This window comes from Macaca fascicularis, chromosome 3 (assembly GCF_037993035.2).
Source record: "Macaca fascicularis isolate 582-1 chromosome 3, T2T-MFA8v1.1".
In the NCBI taxonomy this organism is placed as follows: domain Eukaryota; kingdom Metazoa; phylum Chordata; class Mammalia; order Primates; family Cercopithecidae; genus Macaca; species Macaca fascicularis.
The window spans coordinates 13,912,946-13,937,598 of NC_088377.1; the positions used below are offsets into that span (position 1 = coordinate 13,912,946).

General features: G+C 42.0%; 1 long non-coding RNA gene across 1 annotated transcript; it reads left to right on the forward strand.

Annotated features, from left to right (window-relative positions):
* Window positions 1-1,073: 1,073 nt before the first annotated feature.
* Window positions 1,074-19,620, forward strand: LOC141409807 (uncharacterized). The gene is made up of 2 exons (XR_012432051.1): window positions 1,074-1,416; window positions 3,889-19,620. It is a non-coding gene; the product is annotated as an uncharacterized lncRNA (long non-coding RNA).
* Window positions 19,621-24,653: the final 5,033 nt, after the last annotated feature.

Genomic DNA, 24,653 nt, shown 5'->3' on the forward strand with positions numbered 1-24,653 from the left:
CCAGGTTCTGGAATATTCTCCCTCCCATTGTTCTTTGGGGACAGCTCTGGCTCTGTTAGCTCCTGGCCCCTGTACTATCTCTTGTGGCTTCTCTACATGCTGGCTCCATTGTGGTAATGAGTCCCTTTGTAAATTAGTCCCTCTCCAAGTGACTTGAGTGTGCTATTTCCTGCTGGGACCCTGACTGAGACAGTGCAGCTGGGGCTCCATCTCCCTGGTTTTATGGAGGGTGGGAATCAGGGTAGAAGTGTAGAACTTTAGATGGTAGGTGTAAGTTTCCTGAGGGCCAGAACTCTGCAAAGGGGTGATCCACATATTCTGAACAGTGAGATGAGAGAGTGCTTTGGGTTCTCTATGTCAGGGACCAGGATCTGGCCTTCATTCTCTGAAGGGTCATGCATTCTGCCTCTGTTGAAATCTAGTGCTTTGGCACCATTGATGTCTCTTGATGTCCAGAGGATCATCCAGAGTGAGATACAACTTTCCTGGCAAAGCCTCCTGGAGGGCTGAAATATGGATGGACACAGAGAGGGCTCCATGTCCCCATTACCTCCCCAGAACAGGGAGTGTTCCAAGGACAAAAGTGTTCCAAGTTGTAGAATTAGGATGAAATTCCATGAAACCCATTATGTGCATTGAAGAACATACATCCATGTTTCAATTTCCAAATAGTTCTCACTCTTCCCTGATGTCTTAGTTTGTGTTGCTGTAAAGAAACACCTGAGGCTGGGTCATTTATGAAGGAAAGAGGTTTATCTGGTTCATGGTTCTGCAGGCTGTACAAGAAGTGTGGTGCCAGCATCTGCTTCTGGTGAGGGCCTCAGGAAGCTTCCAATCACAGCAAAAGGTGAAGGAGAGCAGGCATCACACAGCGAGAGAGGAAGGAAGAGGAGAGAGGAGGAGAGAGGTCCAGGCTCTTTTTTAAAACAATCAGTTATCATAGGAATCAATAGAGTGAGAACTCATTCATTACCAAGAAGATGGTACCAAGACATTCAATGAGGGATCTGCCCCCAAGACCTATTATCTGAACACCTCCCACCAGGCTCCACCTCCAACACTGAGGATCAAATTGCAGCATGAGGTTTGGTGGGAGCAAATATCCAAACCACATCACCTGACAAAGTACAAACAATGACTCAAAGCCCCATTCAGATGCCCTGTGCTCATCAGTGTTTCTGTTGTCTGGAAGGTGACGCCGAAGAAGTTGGCCCCAACTCCAGACCCACATGACTGTCCAGCTGACTCACCAGCCTGAGAAAAGGAAACAGAAGAGGAAAACCCAGATTTGAGGCCAGGGGATGGAACATGGAGAAACACGACAAAGGAGAAGCTTAAAGCAGAACAGACCACAGCCAAGGAGATGTCTCTGAGTTGGAAGGAGAACACCACCATTTTCTTCAAAATATTTTATTGGTGAGTATTTTTCTGGTAATAGAAGTCATACATGGTCCTTGGTAGAAAATATGGAAAATACAGGATCTGATCATTGTAGAAAGCTTAGTAAATACAAGGTGTCATGGTAGTCAAGGTGAGAGATGACAAGGACCCTGTTATGGATTGAGCTGTGTTTCCCTGACCCAAATTCGTATGTTTAAGTCCTAACCCCCAGTACCTAAGAATGTGACTGTATTTGGACATAAGGTCTTTAAAGATGTAATTAAATTAAAATGAGGTCATTGGGGTGGGCCCTTAATTTAATATGACTAGTGTCCTTATAAGAGGAAGAGATTAGGACACAGACACACACAGAGGGGAGACCACGTGAAGACACATGGAGAAGACGACCATCCACAAGCCAAGGAGAGAGGCCTCAGAAGAAACCAACCCTGCTGACACCTTCATCTCAGACTTCCAGCCTCCAGAATTGTGAGACAATACACTTCTGCTATTTAAGCCACCCAGTCTGTGCTACTTTGTCGTGGCAGCCCTAGCAGACAAATGCAGACCCCAACCTTGGGCAGTAGCAGACACATGGAGAAGAGGGAAGGGATGGAAGACATTTTTAGGAGGTGAAATTGGCAAACTTGGTTGAATGGCTCCATATGGACAAGTGGGGGTGCAGAGTAGTTTTCTAAGCCTGAGCAGCTGGATGAATGAGGGTGCCCCATCTCATCAACTGTGATGGAGAATCCACGAGGAAGAGTTGCTGTTTGGAGGAGTTGAAGGGGAGACGTGGGAGGGGCACCCGGTGGGGATGCCTGTTCTCTGGTTGATCTAGTCCAGGGCTTCAAGCCAAGGGCTGGAGGGAAGCACAAGGGCACATCAGTGCGAGCGGAAAGCATACTGCGAGTAGAGGAGGGTGGCAGAGGACAGACCCCCGGGGAGGTGCACATTTATTTTCTTGGAGGAAGGGACCATCATGTATTGTGCTGATGATCGCATCGCAGCTGTTCACATTTATTAGGTTGATTCCAAAATATTGTCTGCCTCCCCTAATTTCTCTTTCAACCCATTGTTTAAAAATTCCCAAGATAGGCACAGACAGACTACTCCCCAAATGCTAAATTGGTCAAATTAGGGGGAAGGCTGTCTCTTTAACCTACCCCTGTGATTATTTGGTACACATGGTGCTTAGCATGCTGGCGTCCAGGAACCACCATATGTGCAGGTAAGTGCAGAGCCGAGTGGTCAAACAATGGGCTGTTTTGCTTTTAGCAATACATGCTCTTACTTTTTTGTACCCCTCTGGCCTCCTTTCTTTAAACATTTTTTAATTGAAAAAAATGCATATCAATGTGTGTTAGAAATGTGTGGGAATGGAAACAATAGTCACTCCTAATGGTGTGAATAATGATGTGATTTTTGTTATTGTCATATTAGTGCCAGCATATCTTGCAGGATTACTATGTATCAGGCACTATGCTGTATTGTTTCTCTTAGGATATGTAGTTTTCCACGAAGACATACGATTCTGAAACCCTGGAGAATACAAAATTGAAAATTAGCTTTCTGTTTAAGAGTGCAGGCTCTGGATTGAGGTTGCCTGAGTTAGAATTCTGATTTCCTCACTTATTAAACTAATGCCATTCTTGGTGAGCTACTTAATGTCTGTGTCTCGGTTTCCTCATCTGTAACAGTGTCTTCCTCACAATTTAATATGAGTGTCAAATTTGATAATATGGGGAAAGCATGTAGAACAGTGCCTGGGACATAGTAAAAGCTCAATGAATTTCACTGTAAGGGCTCCCTATATATGAGTATTTCAGGAGGTTTTTTTTACATGACTTAAGATTGTTTTTGGAAAATAAAAATTTAATAAACAAGAGCTAGCACGGCTATCTTTAGGCCTCAGTTGTATTAAACTCAAAGACTTAGTATTTCTCCAATGCTCTGTAAACTCTCCCATGCTTGTTTCATGTACATTTCTTCAGTCCATCTCTCTGCATTGAGGCTAGATCAGCTACCTGCCTGCTTCTGTTTAAAGAAATGATTTCCTTCTTTGAAAAAAGAACATGCCTATGGTGTCTCCTTACTACAACATGTTTGGGATTCCAGCAATTTCTTTAAGTTACTTCCTGAATGGAGTTGTCACCATTATCCTACTTTAAAACTCCAGTATTCAGTTCCACATTTTAAAAAGTTCTTTAAAATCTCATACCAAGAGGAAGACGCCAGTCAGTCTACTGCCTGACATTTTATTAAGAATTAAAAATAATGAAGCCAGCAGAGATACAGAGAGAGACTAATTTAGAAACCTGGCATGATTGCTTTTAATTTGTTGACAATGTGGTGTTTGTGGGGGAAGGGAGGTGGTGGGGGAAGGACAGGGTACCGCATGGCCAGGCTCAAGCAGGCCTTGCATTAATGGGGTAACAGCTGAACTAAGTGTTCACAGTGAACACATCAAAGATTGTAGTCTTTGAGATACCATTTTTTCTATTCCAGGGTGTCAAAGGTGGCTGCAAATATATCCAGCGCTTTCTGGGTGGCATTGTTTAGGATGCTGGCCCAGCAGATGGCCCCAAATGCACCTCAGCCTGGTAAAGCTGAGACCACATGGGATGACATAGTCTTCTCATTAGCAAACAGGAAAAAAAAAAAGGCAAGGATGAGAAAGGAGAGAGATAAAAAGAATACACAAAGACATTTACATATTTACATTGTCTCCTCCACATTTCAAATTCTCCTTTAGCTGAAGTGTCAGTGGGCTTGCTTTTCTCCTTCTGTTTGTATGTTTACTTGTGCTAAATAGATTATGCTAATTAGGCACATAAATGCATGCAACTGTTATTATGGCATTTTAATCACAGAGTTTTTCACTGGAAGCCTTCATTAGAATTCTCATAATCTTACTTGTTAGTGTAACAAACAGTAATAAATGCCAAGGAGCTTGGATTAAGGCAGAGGCATTCAGACTTTAAAAGAGGAATATGGAAATGTTGTCAAATCTCTGCATTACTTATTGAAATGTCACATAAACAGTTCGGGACTCTAAATATCTTACTCATTATAAGGATAGGGAACCAGGCAACCTGAAAATAGTAATTATGTCTTTCTTCCGAGCGCCAACATATGCCATTCATACATTCCAACTAACTCTTCTGAAATAACCGGATGGTCCAATATACAGCCTGGGCCATGATGTATGATTGTGATAAATTAGAGAAATTTGTTATTTGATTTCACTTATTTTAGGCTTAGTGGTAAATATGTGTGAACACAAACACATATAGAAATTTACTGTCTTTCAATTTTGCACAATTATTTGGCAAGTTGCTAGAAAAAAACCGCAGTTCTTTTTTTGTTTTCTAGGAAGCAATATCATAGCCATGTGCTTAAGAATAAGCCACTCTCTGAAAATAATGTGGTCTTGCAAACAGGTCTAAGCATTGGGACATAGCAGATGACTATCCTGATCTTGCACAAGCCCACAACGTAGATGTGACAATCTAAGTTCCGGGGGAAACTCCCTTACCGTAGTTATGTGTTGCTGTGGGATAAACTACGCCACAAGTCAGTGGCTTAAAACAAAAACAATGACTTCTTTCTCATGATTCTGCTAAAGCAGCCATGTAGAGATGACCCAACGAGAGAAACTGAGGCCCGAGCCAAACAGCCTCCACGGAGTATCCAGTTTGCATCTTCCAGCTGTCCCAGCATCTCAGCCTGCACCAAGTTAAGCAGAACGTCTTGGTAAAGCCTCAAGTTAATTACTCGTCTGGGGGCTGCACTCTTCCCCATTTGGCACTCTCTTGAAGGAATCTTTGGTTTACCCTCTAGCAATAAAACTGCCACCCACTTCTCAGAGGTCCCGAGGACCACTTGGTGCCGGAGGAGGCTGGCTCTGCCTTGGAGAACCAATGGAGGGGATCTTTTCCCCACTCTACATTCGGTAACTTGAAATTGGCCAGGACAGGCGCATGTCCACCATGGAAACTGGTGGATGTTTTTCCCTTGGAGAACCAGTTGTCGAACATTTCCCAGCACACCATTGCCCTGAGCCCTGAAATGTGCCTGGCCAACCTCACCGCACCCTCCTACTACAGCCTCGGACACAGTGGTTCTCAAACTCAGATGTATAGAACCCACCCAAGGGACTTGCACACTTCGCAAATACTCACCCTCCTTGTCGCTCATCTTCCAGCCATAACCGGGACATGGTAGGAACTCAAGAAATGCTTCTTGAGTGAAAAAATGAACACGACTTTAAGGTGGGTAGTAGTATCATCTGCATTTTACAGATGAGGAAACCAAGGCACAAAATTGTTGGAAAAAAAAAAAAGTTGCCCAAGGTAGCATAGCTAGTAGGTACAGGAGTCAAGTGCAGGTCTGTCTGGCCCAGACAAATGCACATAGTGGACTGAAAGATCCCGGGCGATGGCCCTGCAGAGTCCCAGTGCCTGGTCCCACCTAACAGCGATGGCGGGTCCCACCTACCATCACGGCTGGCTTATCATCAGCAATCATTTTGGCCCAGCCATGATGGTGCCCTTAGTGAGCTCAGGGCAGTGGACTTACACATTGTGAACTGACTACGGGACAATGCCTGAACTGTGCAGCAAACATGACTATGAGGCAGTATCACGTGAAATTTTGGAGAATGGGTTTGGGGTCTAAAAGCACTGGGTTCACATACCACCTAGGCACCTCAATTTCCTCATATGCAAAAGAGGACTTATTCCTTAGGTTAGTCAATTTGTTGACTTAAAAATATTTGTGTAGCACCTACTCAGCCATATACTACAGGCAAAACAGGCTTCATGGCCCCTGTCTTTCTGGAGGTTAAGAAATTCTGAATAATACAAAACATGATGCATTTTCAAACTCAACCCCTGGCATGTACAAAGTGCTTGTCTTAATCAGAATTCCTAGTAAATAACCGTAAGTTCTGTGGATGCAGAGGCTGCACCCATCGTGATAATTGCTGTATTTCTAGTTCCTGGCACATAATTGATGCCCAATAAGTTTTTCTTGCATACATTAAAAAGAGTTTCTTCTCTTGTAAATGACAGATGCCCAGTTGAAACAGCTTGAGGAAAAGGAGGGGTTTGTGGGCGACTTGAGCTTGGCTAGCCCCGGGTGCCTGCTAGCTGTTGCTGCGAGTCTGACTCTGACTTGTCTCTGCTTTCCTAGAGGCTGCTTCTCTTCTGCCAGCAGCACAAGGCTCCCACACCACCAGCCCAGGCCTCTCAGCAGAAAGAGAATTTTCCCTTCCAAAGACTGCCAGGGTTGACTCCTCCTGGCCCAGGGGAGGACATGTGTTGGTTCCACACCAGTCACAAGGACCTGGCTGGCCAGCCCCAGACCGCACGTCAACCCCTGGGATGGGTGAAGTCCAGCCTCACTGGACCCAAATGCACTGAGGGTTGGGGAGAGGTGATTGCCCCCACCCCCTCCCAATTAGGGAGCTAGAACTGGCTACCTTCAGTTCTGTGGAGGGTCAGTGGATTCATGCAGATGTGGAGACCCAAACAAATGACTCTGGGAGTTGTATGGACCTTAGGGGTAAGGGAGAAGGGCTCAGTGAGAAAAAGCACTGAATGCTGAGCCAGAGTCACAGGGAAACATCTCCAAGATTTCTCCCTCCTTTCCTGTATTAGTCCATTCTCACGCTGCTGATAAAGACGTACCCCAGACTGGCCAATTTATGAAAGAAAGAGGTTTAGTGGACTAACAGTTTAGTGGAACTGTGGACTCACAGTTCCAAGTGGCTGGGGAGGCCTCCCAATCACGGTGGAAGGTAAAAGGTACGTCTCACATGGCAGCAGACAAGAGAAGAGAAACTGTGCTGGGAAACTCCCCTTTATAAAACCATCAGATCTCATGAGACTTGTTCACTATCATGAGAACAGCAAAGGAAAGACCTGTCTTCATGGTTCAATTACCTCTCACCTGGTCCTTTCCACAACATATGGGAATTGTGGGGCTATAATTCAAGAGGAGATGTGGGTAGGGACACAGCCAAACCATATCATTCCCCCATAAGGAGGCCTTGGCAGGGTGCCTGAAGAAGGTCTTGGACACAGAGACCCGGGAATGCAGGTACAGGGCTGGGAACACGGGTCCATGTAACTGCATGGCCAGCCACAGTCCTGAGACCTTGACCACTGCTCCCTTCTGGGACTGCCAGTGCCCTGGCTGTGCCAGGTCTGGTGTGGAGTGGGAGCCTCCTCATAAGGCCTGCCAGGTACAGCCTTGTAGTTGCCCACAGCCAGGCCTGAAAAATCACAACTAAAAGTCAGACTCCTCAGTGGGAGGTTCTATTGCTCGCCATGGAAAACATCATAACATGACAATTTGGAATCTCTTAGTGATGAGGGAAAAAAAAACCCAACTCAGATGGGATTAAAAAGATAAAGGATATGTGATTTTAAAATGGACAGAGGACTTGAATAGACATGTCTCCAAAGATGATATATGAATGGCCAACAAGTATCTGAAAAGATGCCCACGTGACTAATCATCAGCGATGTGGAAATCAAACCTACAATGAGATATCACCCCATACCCAGCAGGATGGCCACTATAATAAAAGCCCCAGAAACTACAAAGTGTTGGCAGGGATGTAGATGTGTTCATTCATCTCTTCACTAGCTGTTAAATGCTACCAGCATTAGGCCCTGAGCATAGAAAAATGGTTAAGACAATAGGTGTAGACAGTAGTCTACTTAGGGACATTGTCAGAAGAACAAATACAGTAACTGCTGTAATAGATACACATACACTATGTGCTGTAATTTAAAAGTACTATAATAGAAATTTTGTGCATTTACGTATTTATTTAAGAGATGGGGTCTCACTCTGTCACCCAGGCTGGAGTACAGTGGCACAATCATCATAACTCACTGCAGCCTCCAATTCCTGGGCTCAAGAAATCCTCCTGCCTCAACCTCCCAATGCGCTGGGATTACAGGTGTAAGCCACTGTGCCCAGCCGCTCCTGACAGTTTTATGAGAAGAGCAAGCACTTGTATTCCTGTTAAGTTCCCAGTAAACCTCTCCTAACTTTCCATTGGCTGGATTCAGGTTATTTTTCATTGAGCCAGTCACTGTGGCCAGGAGGATGGGATGTGCTGATTGGACTCACCAATCAGGGCCCATTCAGGAGTGGAGGGTAGAGTTCGCTTTTTCAGATGTGCATGGGCTGTGCCTGGGAAGGTAGTATGGTTAAAAGGAAATGAGATGCAGGCAACTAGAAGGCGGGGTGGATGCTAGGCAGGCTACAAGATACAGTTGTCAATTACATTGTGGCATATGGGTTGCTAACCTGGCATAAATAATTCAAATTATTGGCTGGGTGCGGTGGCTCATGCCTATAATCCCAGCACTTTGGGAGGCCGAGGCGGGCGGATCATGAGGTCAGGAGTTCGAGACCAGCCTTACCAACATCGTGAAACCCCGCCTCTACTAAAAATACAAAAATTAGCCAAGCATGGTTGTGCACATCTGTAATCCCAGCTACTCAGGAGGCTGAGGCAGGAGAGTCATTTGAACCTGGGAGGCGGAGGTTGCAGTGAGCTGAGATTGTGCCACTGCACTCCAGCCTGGGCAACACAGTGAGACCCCTTCTCAAAAAAAAAAAAAAAGATTTCAAATTATTTTAATGGGAGAGGTAGCTGCAGCTTTCCCTGTGTTTAGCCAGACTGAGAGCCTCCCCACTAAACCAATGACAGCTGAGGATAAAAGATGTGTATCTCAATGTGTCAGCCACTCCTTGGCCATAAGTCTAGACCAGTGACTAGAGGTCTGGCAGTAGGTATTAAATTTTTCCAGCCTGTGTGATGCTTCTCTTCTTCCCTGTCCTTTGTGGAGTCACAGATGTGAGCTACCAGAAGACAAGTGGAAGAAAATGTCTTGAAAAACAGACAGAACCTGATATTAGCATTCTTGGTACTGAAAAACCTGGGCTCATCTTCTGTTTCTGTAATTTACTGGCTGTGTGAACTTCGGCAAATTTCAGAACCTCTATGATTCAGCTTCATCTATAAAACTGGAGTAATGATGTGATGATCAAATATGCAGGGTTGAGATAAAGATGGAATGACATCAAGGTGCTGCCCTATGGAAGTACTCAGTAAATGGGAATTATTTTTGGTATTAATTTATTGAGGGCTTTGTATGTACCAAGTGCTATGCTAACTGCTAGAAATATACTATGCCATTTAATTTTCCCAACAAGTCTATGAGGTAGGCATTTTATCTACATTTTACAGTTGTGAAAACTGAAGCTCAGAAAGGTTTTATAACTTTTCTTTTTCTCACCCAGCCAGCAAGTGGATTCAGACAGGTCTATCCGATGCCTCGGATGGTATTTTATTTGCTACATTATACTGTCTCCTGCAGTGCTGATGAAAAACAGTTGCTCAGCTGAAACCTATTAGCCCCCAAGGTGATCTGTGAATGAGTTTCAGGGAATCCCTCGGCCCCTTTATATGATATGCAGACTTCTGTGTATATATTCATTTTTCTGGAGAGAGAGTTTATAGCATTCAGTAGAAAGCTGTTCCTGTTCTCCAAAAAATGGTAATTTTTAATAAGGAGAAATCAGATAATGTACATAGCAGGGTTTTATTCCGTTTCCATGTATCCAGCTATCCATGGGTTGGACAATGGGTAAAAACCTGTAGTTAGATAAAAGGTATAAATTCTAATGTTCGATAGCAGTGACAATAGTTAGCAACAATATATCATATATTTCAAAGTAGCTGGAAGAGAGATCTTGGATCTATCCATCCAATAAATATTTACCCAGGGCATTCTTTTCATCAGGCACTGAACTAAATGCCAGGATTACCTTTGAAAGACAGGATTTCAAGTATGTAAACATCTGTTTTACAATGAAGAAAACTTACATCTACTGATGAGATATGTTTTCCTCTGATAATGACTATTATGTAAATTGTTCTATATTCCCTTCATACTTTGGTGGGCAGAAAGCTTAGACTAAAAATTCTTATATTTTTATTTTAGCTCACATTGGCTCATATTCTTTAATTCCACTTAAAAATCTATATTTATTTTTTACTATATGTATTGGCATTGTTGGCTGCCTCAAATTGTCTATGAAATGAGCTGAGAAACAAAACCAATTTATTTAAAAAAAAAAAAAAACTAAACAAGCATAATTAACTTTTAGTCGTCTCACTTTTTATTCCATGACTCATGGGAAACTTTAGGAATATTCAACAATAATACTCTTCATCTATCCAGTGGAATTTGTAATTATGTGAGTTTTACACTGGTTATGTATTATTAATCCCACATCAAGTAAAGGAAATAAAGCTCAGATTTTGCTCAAGGACTGATAGGAAATGGCCTTATGCTCTAACTTCAGTGTGGCACTCCTCATGCCATTCTTCCAAGAACGCACATCAAACATATCTTTCCGGGCATTTTTGTTTGTACTTTTAAACTAAAAATGAAATACAGGCAACATTTTAGACAGTGTAGCTGACTTGATTGCCTACCCAAATCCCATTCCTTTTTCTTCCTTTCTAACAAAGACCTTATTTTTTTTATTTTTTATTTTTTGAGGTGCCATTGTGGCCATATTAAAATGTCCAACTTCCCAGACTCCCTTGTAGTGAAGGGTGGCCATGTGACCCATTCTAGCCAATATAATGGTGGCAGAAATCCAAAGGGTAGCATCTATTCTCAGACAAAAACACAAAAGATTGAGAGGAAAAGACTTGTGGTTCTTTTCTCTCTCCCTGCCTGCAATGCAGGCATCATACACGGAGCAGCAGCAGCCATTGTACAACTAAGAGGAGGAAAGCCTCAAGTTAAGATTGGCAGAGCAGGAAGAGCAAGCCAGTTCGAGTCCCAGTGGACATTGCTGGTCAAGCAACCACTTTAGCCCTATACTGCTTACCTCCTGATTTCTTGCTATGTGAGGGCAATAACCCTCTTAGGGGTCTCGACCACACTGGTAAGGTTTTCTGGGTCAAACATAATCCTAACTCTTAAGGCAGCTTAAATAAAGTGACAAAACTATTGATGAGCATTTTTTACTCTCAAATGACCAGAAATCACTTACCTAGGAATTGACAAGAGAATACTTATTTAGTTTTAATTGTCTAGATTGCTACTTTATTAACAACATGGCCTAATCCTTCAATAAGAGAAATCACTGGTTGATTCTGTCCCAAATGACTCCATGTAAGGAAAGAGATTAAGGTTGAAATGACTCCTGTACCGTACTTTGAGAGTATATTGTGCAGGATTCCCTTTGAGACTCTTCAATTCAATATTTACTTGTCTGTCCTTTCAAGATTGATTAGCAATTATTTATGGCAAAGATAAAGCAGGCAAACTGTGAGAGGAACATTTCTTAGAATAGTGATTTATTATTAACATCAGAAATATTCATTTACAAAATTTGAGCAAGAAAGAAAAATGTAAGAGGGAAACAGCAAATTATCTGAAATCCTACCATAACCAGAGTTAATATTTGCTATAGAACAGTCTAGGTCTTTGTGCATATGGCCCAATAGATGGATAGAAAAAGAGAGAGAGAGAGAGTGTGTGTGTGTGTGTGTGTGTGTGTGTGGTGTGCGGTGGTGTGTGTGTGTGTGTGTGAGAGAGAGAATCAGCTTGTCAATTTTTATTTTTAAAAAACTGCTGGGATTTTGTGGAATCTATAGATCGATTTGGGGAGAATTTACATCTTAACAAGCCTGAGTCTTTTGATCCATAAATATGGTATACTTCTCCATTTATTTAGGACTTCTTTAGTTTCTCTCAGAAGCGTTTTGAAGTTTTCAGTGTATAGACCCTCCACATCTTTCATCAGATTTATACCTAAACATTTTTATGATGTCATAGAAGGTATTAATTCCCAACTATTTGTTGTATATAGAAATACAATTGATTTTTAAAATATTGACCTTGTATCCTGCAACCTTGCTAAGTTCACTTGTTAGGTCTAATAGTCTTGTTTAATAGATTATTTAGGATTTTCTACATCCATGATCATCTTTAAAGAATAAGTCAGTCAAAAAAGGACATATTTATTTCTTCCTTTCCTATGTGAATGTCTTTTATTTCTTTTTCTTGCCTTTTCCCCATTGGTAGAATCTTTACCACAATATCGATTAGGAGGGGTAAAAACAGATATTCTTGCTTGATTCCCAATCTTAGGGGAAAGTATTCATTCTTCATTATTAAACATGATGTAAACTGTTGGTTTTATTCATAAATTTCCTTTGTCAGATTGAGGAATGTCCCTTCTATTCCTAGGGTTTGTGAGTTTCTATCAGGAATGTATGTTGAATACTGTCAAATGCCTTTTTTACATTTATTAAGCTGATCATATGGTTTTTCCTTTCTAATCTGTTAATATGATGAATTACATCTATTTCTTTTCAAAATTTAAACCAACCTTGCATCCCTGGCATAACCCCCACTTGGTTATGATGTATTATCTTTTCTACCTATTACTGAATTTAAATTGTTATGTCTATATTCAGGAGGGATATTGGTCTGTAGAGAATATTAATAGTCCTATTTTATTATTAAGAAAATAGGGACACAAAATGATTAATAAACATTCTATAACATTAACAGCTAACTTTCAGGACCAGGATTTGAACTAAGCTCTGTCTAGTTTGAAAAATTTTACATTTTCCATTGTAACATACTCTTTCTCAACTAAAACTGTGCAAGAGCTACACTTAGTTTTTAAGTATGCTCGTTGATGAAGCAAACCAACCAACCAAATAATGATGTTCTGTAGGGAAAAATAAACTGTTTTTCCTCTGACGTCACACCACAACGATCAACACAGAAGACTCTGTAACCAAACATGTGGGAGTTTCTCCCTACACATGAAGCAAGTAATCAATTCTGTAGCAGATATCAGCTGAGTGTCATCCTGGAACTCAGTTCAATTTTGATACTATCTACCTGGAAATAGTGTCAGATCCTACAGGTTGAGCACTCAGCCCCACATGACTGCTCCCCACTTCCAACATCAATTCCAAGCCTCAAGTTGTTTACTTGTGCCTCTGACAATTGGCTGTAAATTGGGGGTTCCCAAAACCCTTCCTTGAATTTGATTAATTTGCTAGAGTGGCTCACAGAACTCAGGGAAACACTTTACTGGTTTATTATAAAAGACGTTACAAAAGAATTACAAAGGATACAGATGAAGAGACGCACAGGACAAGGCGTGTGTATTAGTCTGTTCTCACATTGCTAATAAAGACATACCCAAGGCTGGGTAATTTATAAAGGAAAGAGGTTTAATGGACTCATAGTTCCACATGTCTGGGGAGGCCTGACAATCACAGCAGAAGGTGTGGAGGAGCAAGTCACGGCTTACATGGATGGCAGCAGGCAATGAAAGAGAACTTGTGCAGGGGAACTCCTCTTTATAAAGCCATCAGATCTTGTGAGACTTACTCACTATCATGAGAACAACATACGAAAGATTCACCCCCATGATTCAATTACCTCCCACTGGGTCCCTCCTGTGACACGTGGGAATTGTGGGAGCTACAATTCAAGATGAGATTTGAGTGGGGACACGGCTAAACCTTATCAGTATGGGTGAAGGGACATAGTGCTTTCATGCCCTCCCCAGGCGCTCCACCCTTGAGGAACTGCAACCTGTTCAGCTACTGGGAAGCTCTCCAAACCCGTTCCTTTGGGGTTTTTATGGCAGATTCATTATGTAGGCAGACTGGATAAATCCCTGGTCATTGGAAATCATCTTAACCTTCAACCCCTCTCTCCTCCTCAGGGGTTGGAGCTTGGGCTCAAAGTCCTGACTGTAAACCTGCACTGATCTTTTTAGTGACCAACCCCCTTCCTGAAGCTACCTACAGGCCCCCAGCCACCACTCAACTCATTAGCTTCAACAATGAAGGGGGCCAGCCCCTCCACACCTGTGGGTATTTCTCATCAGGTGGGATGAGAGACTGAGAAAAGAAATAAGACACAGAGACAAAGTATAGAGGAAGAACAGTGGGCCCAGGGGGCCGGTGCTCAGCATACAGAGGACCTGCACCAGCACTGGTCTCTGAGTTCCCTCAGTATTGATTGATTAGTATTTTCACTATCTCGGCAAGGGGAATGTGGCAGAAGAACAGGGTGATAGTGGGGAGAAGGTCAGCAGGAAAACATGTGAGCAAAAGAATCTGTGTCACAAATAAGTTCAAGGGAAGGTACTATGCCTGGACGTGCATGTAGGCCAGATTTATGCTTCTCTCCACCCAAACATCTCAGTGGAGCAATGAGCAACAGAACAGCATTACCGCCAGCATATCTCGCCTCCAGCCACAGGGCAGTTTTCTCCTATCTCAGAATAGAACGAATGTACGATCGGGTTTTACACCGAGACATTGCATTCTCAGGGACATGCAGGAGATGGAGGCCTTCCTCTTATCTCAACTGCAACAGGCCGCCTTCTTTTACTACTCCTCCTTAGCACAGACCCTTTATGGGTGCCGGGCTGGGGGATGGTCAGGTCTTTCCCTTCCCATGAGGCCATATCTCAGGCTGTCTCAGTGAGGAAAACCTTGGACAATACCCAGCTTTCCCAGGCAGAGGTCCCTGTGGCTTTCCGCAGTGCATCGTGCCCCTGGTTAATAGAGAATGGAGAATGGCGATGACTTTTACCAAGCATACTGCCGGCAAACATACTGTTAACAAGGCACATCCTGCACAGTCCTAGATCCCTTAAACCTTGATTCCATACAGCACATGTTTCTGTGAGCACAGGGTTGGGGCTAAAGTTACAGATTAACAGCATCTCAAGGCGAAAAAATTTCCTTGGTACAGATCAAGATGGAATTTCTTATGTCTTCCTTTTCTACATAGGTACAGTAAGTCTGATCTGTCTTTCTTTTCCCTACAAACAAAACACACCACTTTGAAGAGTCCAAGGATGTTAAGTGCTGTAAGCCAGGAAACAGGGAGGAAGGCCAAATACATATTTTGTAATATCACCTATGTAAATAAACAATATATAAAATTTACATGTATTTATTCCATCAATTACCAACATATTTAACACGATATCCTAAGTAAGGCCCATTGGCTGAATACTGGATACTGGATACCCTGCAAAGGGAAGCAGTCATTAGTCACATTGTTCAGTTCTTTCACACCTTGTGGCACCTTCAGCAGCTGAGCAGCTGCCTAAAGTCCTCAATGCTACAAGGTCAGACATTGTTTATCTTACATTTTAGAAGCCACTTCTGCAGCTAACCCAAGCTTAGGTCATTACAAAGTAAAGAATTCTCCCTCCTTTCTCCAAGAAAAGACACACAGTGGTAGTTACAGCCTGGGATTATGTCCTGGGATCAGTCATGACGATTCACTCCATTAAACAACAAATATTTACAGAAGGCCTATTATGTGCCAGGCACTATTCTAGGTCCTGGAGATACAATGGTAACACAATTGACAAATTCTTACCTTCATAGATCTTATATTCTAGCAAGTGATGGAGTAACACATCTAGTTCAGTTTAGGGAAAAATATACTGGAACACTTGAATGGGAAGAAGGTCTGAAGGGGATGGATTACAAGGTATGTCTACATATATTGAAACCCTCTCCAGGTAGCACAGCCCGCTCAGGAAAGAAGCATAAGGTATTCCTTCCTGGTGGATGCCAAGCTCTAAGACTTCCCTTATTATTTGTTTGTTCATTAAGCTTTGAATTACAGTGATATTCAGACAGTCAAAAGTAGAGAGTATAATACAAAGAACAATCAAGTACTCATCAACCAGCTTCGATATATATCAATACAAGATAATCTTGTTCTTCTATATCTGCCTCTATTCCCACTGTTCCTGGATAATTTGTAGTGAGCCTAGACATTAAGTACTGTATGCATCTCTAATAGATAATCATAATTTTAAAAAAGCAATCACAATATTTTTATTATACTTAAAAATATTAATCCCTTAATATTAAATATTGTCATGTTTATATTTTCCTGGTTGCTTTATATTTTAAAAAATTGATTGTTTGAACCAGAACTGAAATAAGATTCCTACTTTGCATTTGCTTGAAATAACTTATAAATCTCTTTTCTTTATACACTTCCTCTTCTTTCTTTATTTTTAACCCCTCCATTTTTGTTGTTGAAAAAATCAAGCCATTTGACTTAGAACTTTCCAGTCTGGATTTCATCACGTCCCATGGTGTCATTTAACATGCTCCTCTGTCCTTCGTATTTCTACAATTTCTTTCATCTGTGTCTTTCTCCAGTCCTTTCTTTTTATATTTCTAGTTATTTTCTAAACTGTGCCATCCCTCTTTTCAAACTTTTTTTCTCCAGTCACCTTACTTCTGAGCTTTTTTCTGATTCTGTGGTATGTTGTTCTTTCATAGTTTCTATCATTTTCTTAATTTTCTTTAAGTTGTTTGATAACATTTGAAATGTTTTGTGGGCGTTCCTTTCGGACACGCTTTCATCGTTTGTAGGAATTTTATTCTGCTCTTTCTTTTCTTTTTTCCTTGCTAACTTTTTTATACGTTTTTACCACAATGCTTTTCTGTTGTTTATTTTCTAAATGAAATGAATTTTCCTATACTTTTAGGAGTGAAGGGTATGCTGGGGCAACCTTTCTAGTTCAAAGGCTCTAGAGCTCCCTCTCCTGTTCCTCTCGCAAGGAAATAAAACAAAAATCTCCAAAGATTTTGAGAGCTGCCTCTTCTGCTTTGCCCACCCCCCATCCCATTTATCTGGATCTTTTTTCCTTGCCTTTAGTGATCTGCCTAGATACTCATCAGCGCAAGGCTTTGTATTGGCAGGGACTCTGTTCACTTTGAGAGCATATGGAGCTAAAATCACCCCAACACCATCAGACCTTATTGTATCACAGTCTCTTATGCTTAATCATGTATTGGGTTTTCAGATAACTCTCCTGGTTTGGGTTGCTGTACTCAGATGGTCTTGCTGTGCCCGCTGGTGAATACCTGCAGGTGATTGTGTGATTCCCAAGCTCTCAGTATCTTCAGAATCACAGTTTTTATCACTTGTCTTCTTCCGGCACCAATGCTGCTACCATTCAGTTCTTGAACTGTAAATGCTTTGCCCAGACCTGTTAGTATTTGGTGTCTGGGAAGATTACCTCTCTATCAGTTCTGTTGTGGATACTGTCCATGGCTCTTTGGGCTTTGCTATTCTAGTTGCTGTTTCTATTTTATGGGGAGATTTGGGAAGATTCTGAGACTACCTAGCCATTTCTTTTCCCCTTTTTAATTCTTCTTGGTACTCAGTGCTACAGTTTGAGTGTTTGCCTCTGTCCTTCAATTCATGTTGAAACTTAATCCCCACTGCCATAGTATTAAGAGATGGGGCCTTTAAGAGGTGGTTTATGTCATGAGGGCTCCACTTTCATGGATGGGATTAGTGTTCTTATAAAAGGGTTTGAGGGAGTCTGTTAGTTCCTTTTTGCCCTTCTGCCATCTGGGGACACAGCAACAGGTGCCCTCTGTGGAACAGAGATGGAGGTTTCACCAGACACAAAATTGGCTGGCACCTTGATCTTAAACTTTCCAGCCTCCAGAACTGTGAGAAATAAACTTCTATTATTTGTAAATTACCTAGTCTAAGATATTTTGTTAGAGCAGCCCAAATGGACTAAGACACCCAGTGATCAGTACAGACTGATTAGAAGTTTAACTCGATGAAATATTCCAACTTGGAAACAGGTTTTTCTCACAGGCTCCAGGAGCCATGACCCTTCCTTCATTTGGTGCCCTTGAGAAGGTGACTAAGGCAAGAAAAAGTAGACAGAAGGAATACCAAGGGTCAGCTGTTGGGTTGAGCATAGCTCTTAGAACCTGCCTCAAGGCCAAGTTGTTGAGTCCCACCTCTGACACGTCACTTCTCCTTTGCTGGCCAGGCTCTGAAAAGGAGACAAATAATCACACAGGAAGAGAAAAGAAAACAGTGCTAAAAACAAGAGTTCCATCTCTCACCTTATACAAAAATAAACTCAAGATGGATCAAAGACTTAAATCTAAGACCTGAAACTGTAAAAATTCTGGAAGATAACATTGGAAAACCCCTTCTAGACATTGGCTTAGGCAAGGATTTCATGACCAAGAACCCCAAAGAAAATGCAATAAAAACAAAAATAAATAGCTGGGATTTAATTAAACTAAAGAGCTTTTGCACAGCAAAAGGAACAGTCACCAGAGTAAACAGACAACCCACAGAGTGGGAGAAAATCTTCACAATCTATACCTCTGACAAAGGACTAATATCCAGAATCTACAACCGACTCAAACACATTAGCAAGAAATAAACAAACAAATTGTCCCTTCAAAAAGTGGGCTAAAGACATGGACAGACAATTCTTAAAAGAAGATATACAAATGGCCAACAAACATATGAAAAACGGCTCAACATCAATAACGATCAGGGAAATGCAAATCAAAACCACAATGCAATTCCACCTCACTCCTGCAAGAATGGCCATAATCAAGAAACCAAAAAATAATAGATGTTGGCGTGGGTATGGTGAAAAGGGAACACTCCTACACTGCTGGTGGGAATGTAAACTAGTACATCCACTATGGAAGACAGTGTGGAGATTCGTTAAAGAACTAAAAGTAGATCTACCATTTGATCCAGTAAGCCCACTACTGGATATCTACCCAGAGAAAAATAAGTCATTATACAAAAAAGATACTTGCATATACATGTTTATAGCCACACAATTCACAATTGCAAAATCGTGGAACCAACCCAAATGCTCACCAATCGAGTGGATAAAGAAACCGTGATACATATATGATATACATACGATATATATGATACACATATGATATATATGATATACATATGATATATATATGATATACATATATATAATGGAAAAGTAGTCAGCCATAAAAAGAAATGAATTAATGACATTCGAAGTAACCTGGATGAGGTTGGAGACTATTATTCTAAGTGAAATAACTCAGGAATGGAAAACCAAGCATCGTATGTTCTCACTCATAAGTGGGAGCTAAGCTATGAGGATGCAAAGACATAAGAATGACACAATGGACTTTGGGGACTCAGGGGGCAAGGGTGGGAAGGGGGTGAGGGATAAAAGACCACAAATTGGGTCCAGTGTATACTGCTCGGGTAATGGGTGCACCAAAAGCTCACAAATCACCACTAAAGAACTTACTCATGCAACCAAACACCGTTCCCCAATAACCTATGGAAGTAAAAAAATTAATAAAAAAAAAATTCTAGGAAACCACCTGGGAATTTCCCAGCATAAAACACCCCCAGATTTGCATTTGACTTCAGTTTTGTATTATTGGTGGGGGAGCCACACAGCTTCCCTCTCACCTCCCAGCCCCTCCCAGCCTCTGCCTAAGCTCCATTTTCTTGTGCTTCCTGGGTGGTACAGGGTTGTGATGTCTTGAATACCAAGAGTGAAGCTGAACATATGTGAACCTTTCCTAATCCTGCTAATCTTTCTTCAAAAACCTTTCTCAAAGTGTAGGCAACATCCAGATTGAAAAAAGAGAGTGTGAGTGAGCCTGAGCATTTTAATGACAAATAATCTTTGTCCAAGGGGGAGGGGCGGCTACCTCAGCTGGAGATGGAGCTGATGAACTGCAGCAGGTAGAAATAACTGCCGTATTACCTCATGTAATCTGCACCACTCAGGGGCAGATGAGGTCTGAATGCAGGAAGAAATCAACTTCGCTTTTAAACTGGAGACTCTGCATCCGTGACAGCTATTAGGCGGTAATTAGTTGTGACACAGAATTACCAGCCACACAATGGTAATGGGAGCCTTACGAGGCCTTTGAAGCTGAGTAGAGAAACTGAATGGATGCTACTTGCGATTAAAAAAGTCTGTTCGGATGTGAGCATGAGTTAAGACTTCACCCTGTCCCCTTCCTCTGTCCTCACCATCCTACAAATAGTGAACTGCTCCAGAGAGTGGCTCCCCACAGCGGGGCAAATGTCTTCCAGGGGCTTGTGTTTCTCAAAATGGATCAGGTACCAACAGGTCCCTGGATTTTACCCAACTGAAGGGAGGGGACTTTGTAGATTCTTTTTGACAGAGTAGAATCATAGAGGTCTAGAGCTACAAAAACAAAAATAAACAAACAAAAAAACAAATAACAACAACAACAGCAACAAAAACACAAAGGAAAGAGATTTGAGGACCAGCTGAGACAACCCATCACTCAGGGCTCTAAAACTGAAAATCAAAATCGTGCCCTGAGAGATATAAACTCAGAAATAGCTTTGTCACGAGGCAGACATGCAGGGCTGGGGGATTGAAATGCTAGTTTGGCAGAGATGGGTTTGCCGGATACGCAGCCTCTTTTCCTGCAGGCTCCAAGCCCTGGACAAGTGAACCCCAGAGAGCAAAGATGTGGTGCTGTGCCCTGCCCCCTGGGGCATCCTGTAGGGGAGAGCTGACAGCAGAGCAGCTCCTTTGGAAATTTGCAGGTCAAGGTGCTGGAGGAGTCTCCCGGTGAATCGCGTAGTATGTTCACGGCTGTCTTTGACAAGATCCGCCTTCTGCCCCACCAGGTGAGAAATGAAGGATTGCAGGGAAACAGTTAGGGATTTTCAACTTACTCCTTGCTAGAGAAGCCAGACTGGTAAGGACATTCACTAATTAAACTTTGTGGGTGGTTTTATTTATCCCGTATTTTAAATAAGGCTGCTATTTTGAATAGCTGTGGATTCATCTTAGGTTTGACATTTGTCATACTGTCTAGCTAAATATATATACAGATAGGTAGCTGGATATAGACATATATCATACTATATCATATGCATAAAACTTCTACCTATATATTTGTAGATACAGATACATAGATGGGTTGCCTTAAGTAATTAAACATATTTGTATAAAATTAAGCTAACTTCCCCTGTTTAAGCAAACTGTGCCCCCTTTGCACAAGTGATAGACTTTTTTTTTCTTTGAGACAGCGTCTCACTCTGTTACCCAGGCTGGAGTGCAGTTGCACAATCTTGGCTCACTGCAGCCTTGACCTCCTGGGCTCAAGTGATCCTCCCACCTCCGTCTCCCGAGTAGCTGGGGCTACAGGTGCACATCACCATGCCCGATGAATTTTTGTATTTTTTGTAGAGACAGGGTCTTGCCATGTTGTCCAGGCTGGTCTCAAACTCCTGGGCTCAAGTGAGCCACCTGCCTCGACTTCCCAAAGTGCTGGGATGACAGGGGTGAGCCACGGTGCCCAGTTGATAGACTTTTTTCACCTGATAATTTTACTCATTTCACCTAATGTTATGCCGTCTCCATTTTGCAATTGACTTGCTGTGTCACCTTAGGAAGATCACACCCCTGGGGCCCCTGTCTTCTTTTCCTTAAGCAGAGATGATTAACCAGTCCACTCGGAAGCATTCAGGTGCTTGTTTCAGAGGAAGTTTCAGTGCCAATTTCAGAGGAAGTGTGGCCCTGCTGACACCTCGATCTCAGACTCTGGCTTCCAGAACTGTGGGACAAGATTTCTGTTGTTCTAAGCCACTTAGTTTCTGGTACTTCATTACTGCAGCCACAGGGGACTAACAAGGTATGTATCCCATTCCTAGTTATTGGAAGGATTTAAGATGGTTTCAAACAATACAGCAAATACAAGACAATTGAAGTTAGATGTAAAGAAATTCAAGGTGAAAGTGAATGGCAAGTCCCAGGATTATAGCATTGTAATTTCATGCACTGAGGCCCTTCAACTCCATTTCATTCTAATATATAGAAGTGATAGGACAGGAAAAAAACTTAAGGAATGATACTTAAAATGCATAGTTGATATCAAAATTGGGTAAGTAGCATGTCCTTGGGCAAGAAACAAGAGAAACTCAACATGGAGGTGAGGCTGAATCCACAAGTCTGCTGGCTTCCGGGTCTGGATACAGGAAAGGCAGTTACAAGCTCAACTCCTGTGGTATAAGAAGGACTACAGGTGTCCCAGGTGTGGCAGGTGACCAGAGACAGGCTTGAAACTAAAGACTGAGACTTTAGAATGCTGGAGACTAAAGATTGCTACCAATCTGGGACTATAGCCGCTAGGTAACTGTACACCCGGGGAGGTGGGAGGAGGCAGAGGGACCTCACAGCCATGCCCTAGGCCAAGCTACCAGCAGGAACCTCCACATCCCCCTAGCCCCAGCTGCCATGTAACCTCTGGTTCTGGTCTGGGGAACATGAGGAGATATGTGTGATGGCAGCAAGGGGTATCACAGAAAGCAAGGAAAGGAGACTCCCCTTTAAGATAACTCTACGAACTAAGATTTCAAAAGGAATGAAGGAAGCAAATGTTAAGAAAGAGCAACAAGTTTTAAAAAATCAACAACCTGGAGAATGAATTCCTAGAGAAATGAAAATAACAGCAAAATAGAAAAATGACTTTCTAAAAAATATGGTTTAGGTTCTCCCAGAAATGAAGGATGAGAAATTAGGAAACAAACAGTGGCAGAAATGGAAGAAGCACAGGTGAACATGAACAAAATAAAAAATCCTTGGAATGAAAAATATGGTTATTGAAATACAATACTGAAGACATAAAATCAAGCTCCATACTCAATGCAACTGAGAAGGGAATTAGTTAACAATGCTCAATAATTCACCCAGAATGCATCTCAGAGAAATAAAGAGAATAAAAACTATGCAAGAGCAGTTAAGCGACTTAGAAAACTGGTTGAGAGGCTCCAACATACACCTCATAAGTGTTTTAGATGGAGATACGTAGAAAACTCAGGTGAGAACTTTTAGAATTAAAGAAAGACACAGAATTAATGTAAGTTCTCTGCTACCATGTTTACAATCAATGCTGCACCATGACAAATGAATCTTCACTTGGTCGTAATGTAATGAAATGCAAAGATAGAGCGATCTTATGAGATTTTAGAAAGAAGACAAATACAAATAAAACTTAAAGGGAGAACAGATGTCACATTTGCAGGAACGGATGTCAGGAGACAGTGAATCAATATATCCAATATTATTATTAAAAATGGGAGGAGTGATATAGACTGAATGCTTGTATACCCCGAAAATCCATATGTTGAAATCTAATGCCCAATGGGATGACATTAGGAGGTGGGGCTTTTGGGCTATAAATAATGCTGCTATGAACATTCACGCACAAGTGGATACATCGTGCCTGGCCTAATTTTTGTTGTTTTAAGCCTCCCAGCTTTCTTATGGGATACGTATGTTCCCATGACATATGTACTACTTCATGTAGGACAGGCCCCCGAATGGGATTCTGGACCAGCGAGGAATGAGAGATGTTATGGGGATATTTGGCAAAATTTGAGTGGGGTCTGTGGGGTGGAGGATGAGGCTGTATCAATGATGACATCCTACATGGGAAAGCTGTGTGCATACATGTGTTCATTCCCCTTGGGTATATACCTAGGAGTGGAATTGCTGGGTCATATGGTGACTCTATGTTTAGCCATCTGAGGAGCTGTCAGACTATTTCCCAAGGCAGCTGCACTGTTTCTTTCCCACAAGCAATGTATGAGGGTTCCAACTGCTCCACATTCTCGCTGGCACTAGTTATTCCCTGCCTGTTTGGTTCTAGCAGTCATGGGGGTGCGAGTGCTTGCTGACTGTGGCTTTGATTTGATTCACTCTGATGGCTGATGATGCTGGGCATCTCCATGCGCTTACTGGCCATTTGCATGTTTTTAGAAAAATGTTGGATTCGTTTCCTAGGGCTACTGTAACAAAGGACTACAAACTATGTCACTTAAAACAACAGAAATTGGGCCAGGCACGATGGCTCATGCCTGTGATCCCAGCACTTTGGGAGGCTGGGAGGATCACTTATGGTCAGGAGTACAAGACCAACCTGGCCAACATGGCAAAACCCTGTCTGTACTTAAAAAAAAAAAAGTTAGACGGGCGTGGTTCCTTTTACATTTGTTAACAAGCATTCTACTATTAGCAAAAAAATGGTTTTCTTTCTTCCTCGTTTATTTATTCATTCATTTATATCAGTACAGACACTTGGACTCTTATTCAATATATTATAACCCGATATTATGATTATTTATTTTGATTCCCAAGTTATCCTGGCTCTGGCCAGTGGGAGCCTGTTCAAACTGGCTTCTGCATCCTGTGGGCGTATCTCTACCATTCTTTGAGCCTTTCATGACTTTTCATGACACAATTGTGTGTTCCAGGCTCGTTTTATTTGTACCCTGTTGCTATGGTTTGGATACGGTTTGTTTGGCTCTGGTAAGTCT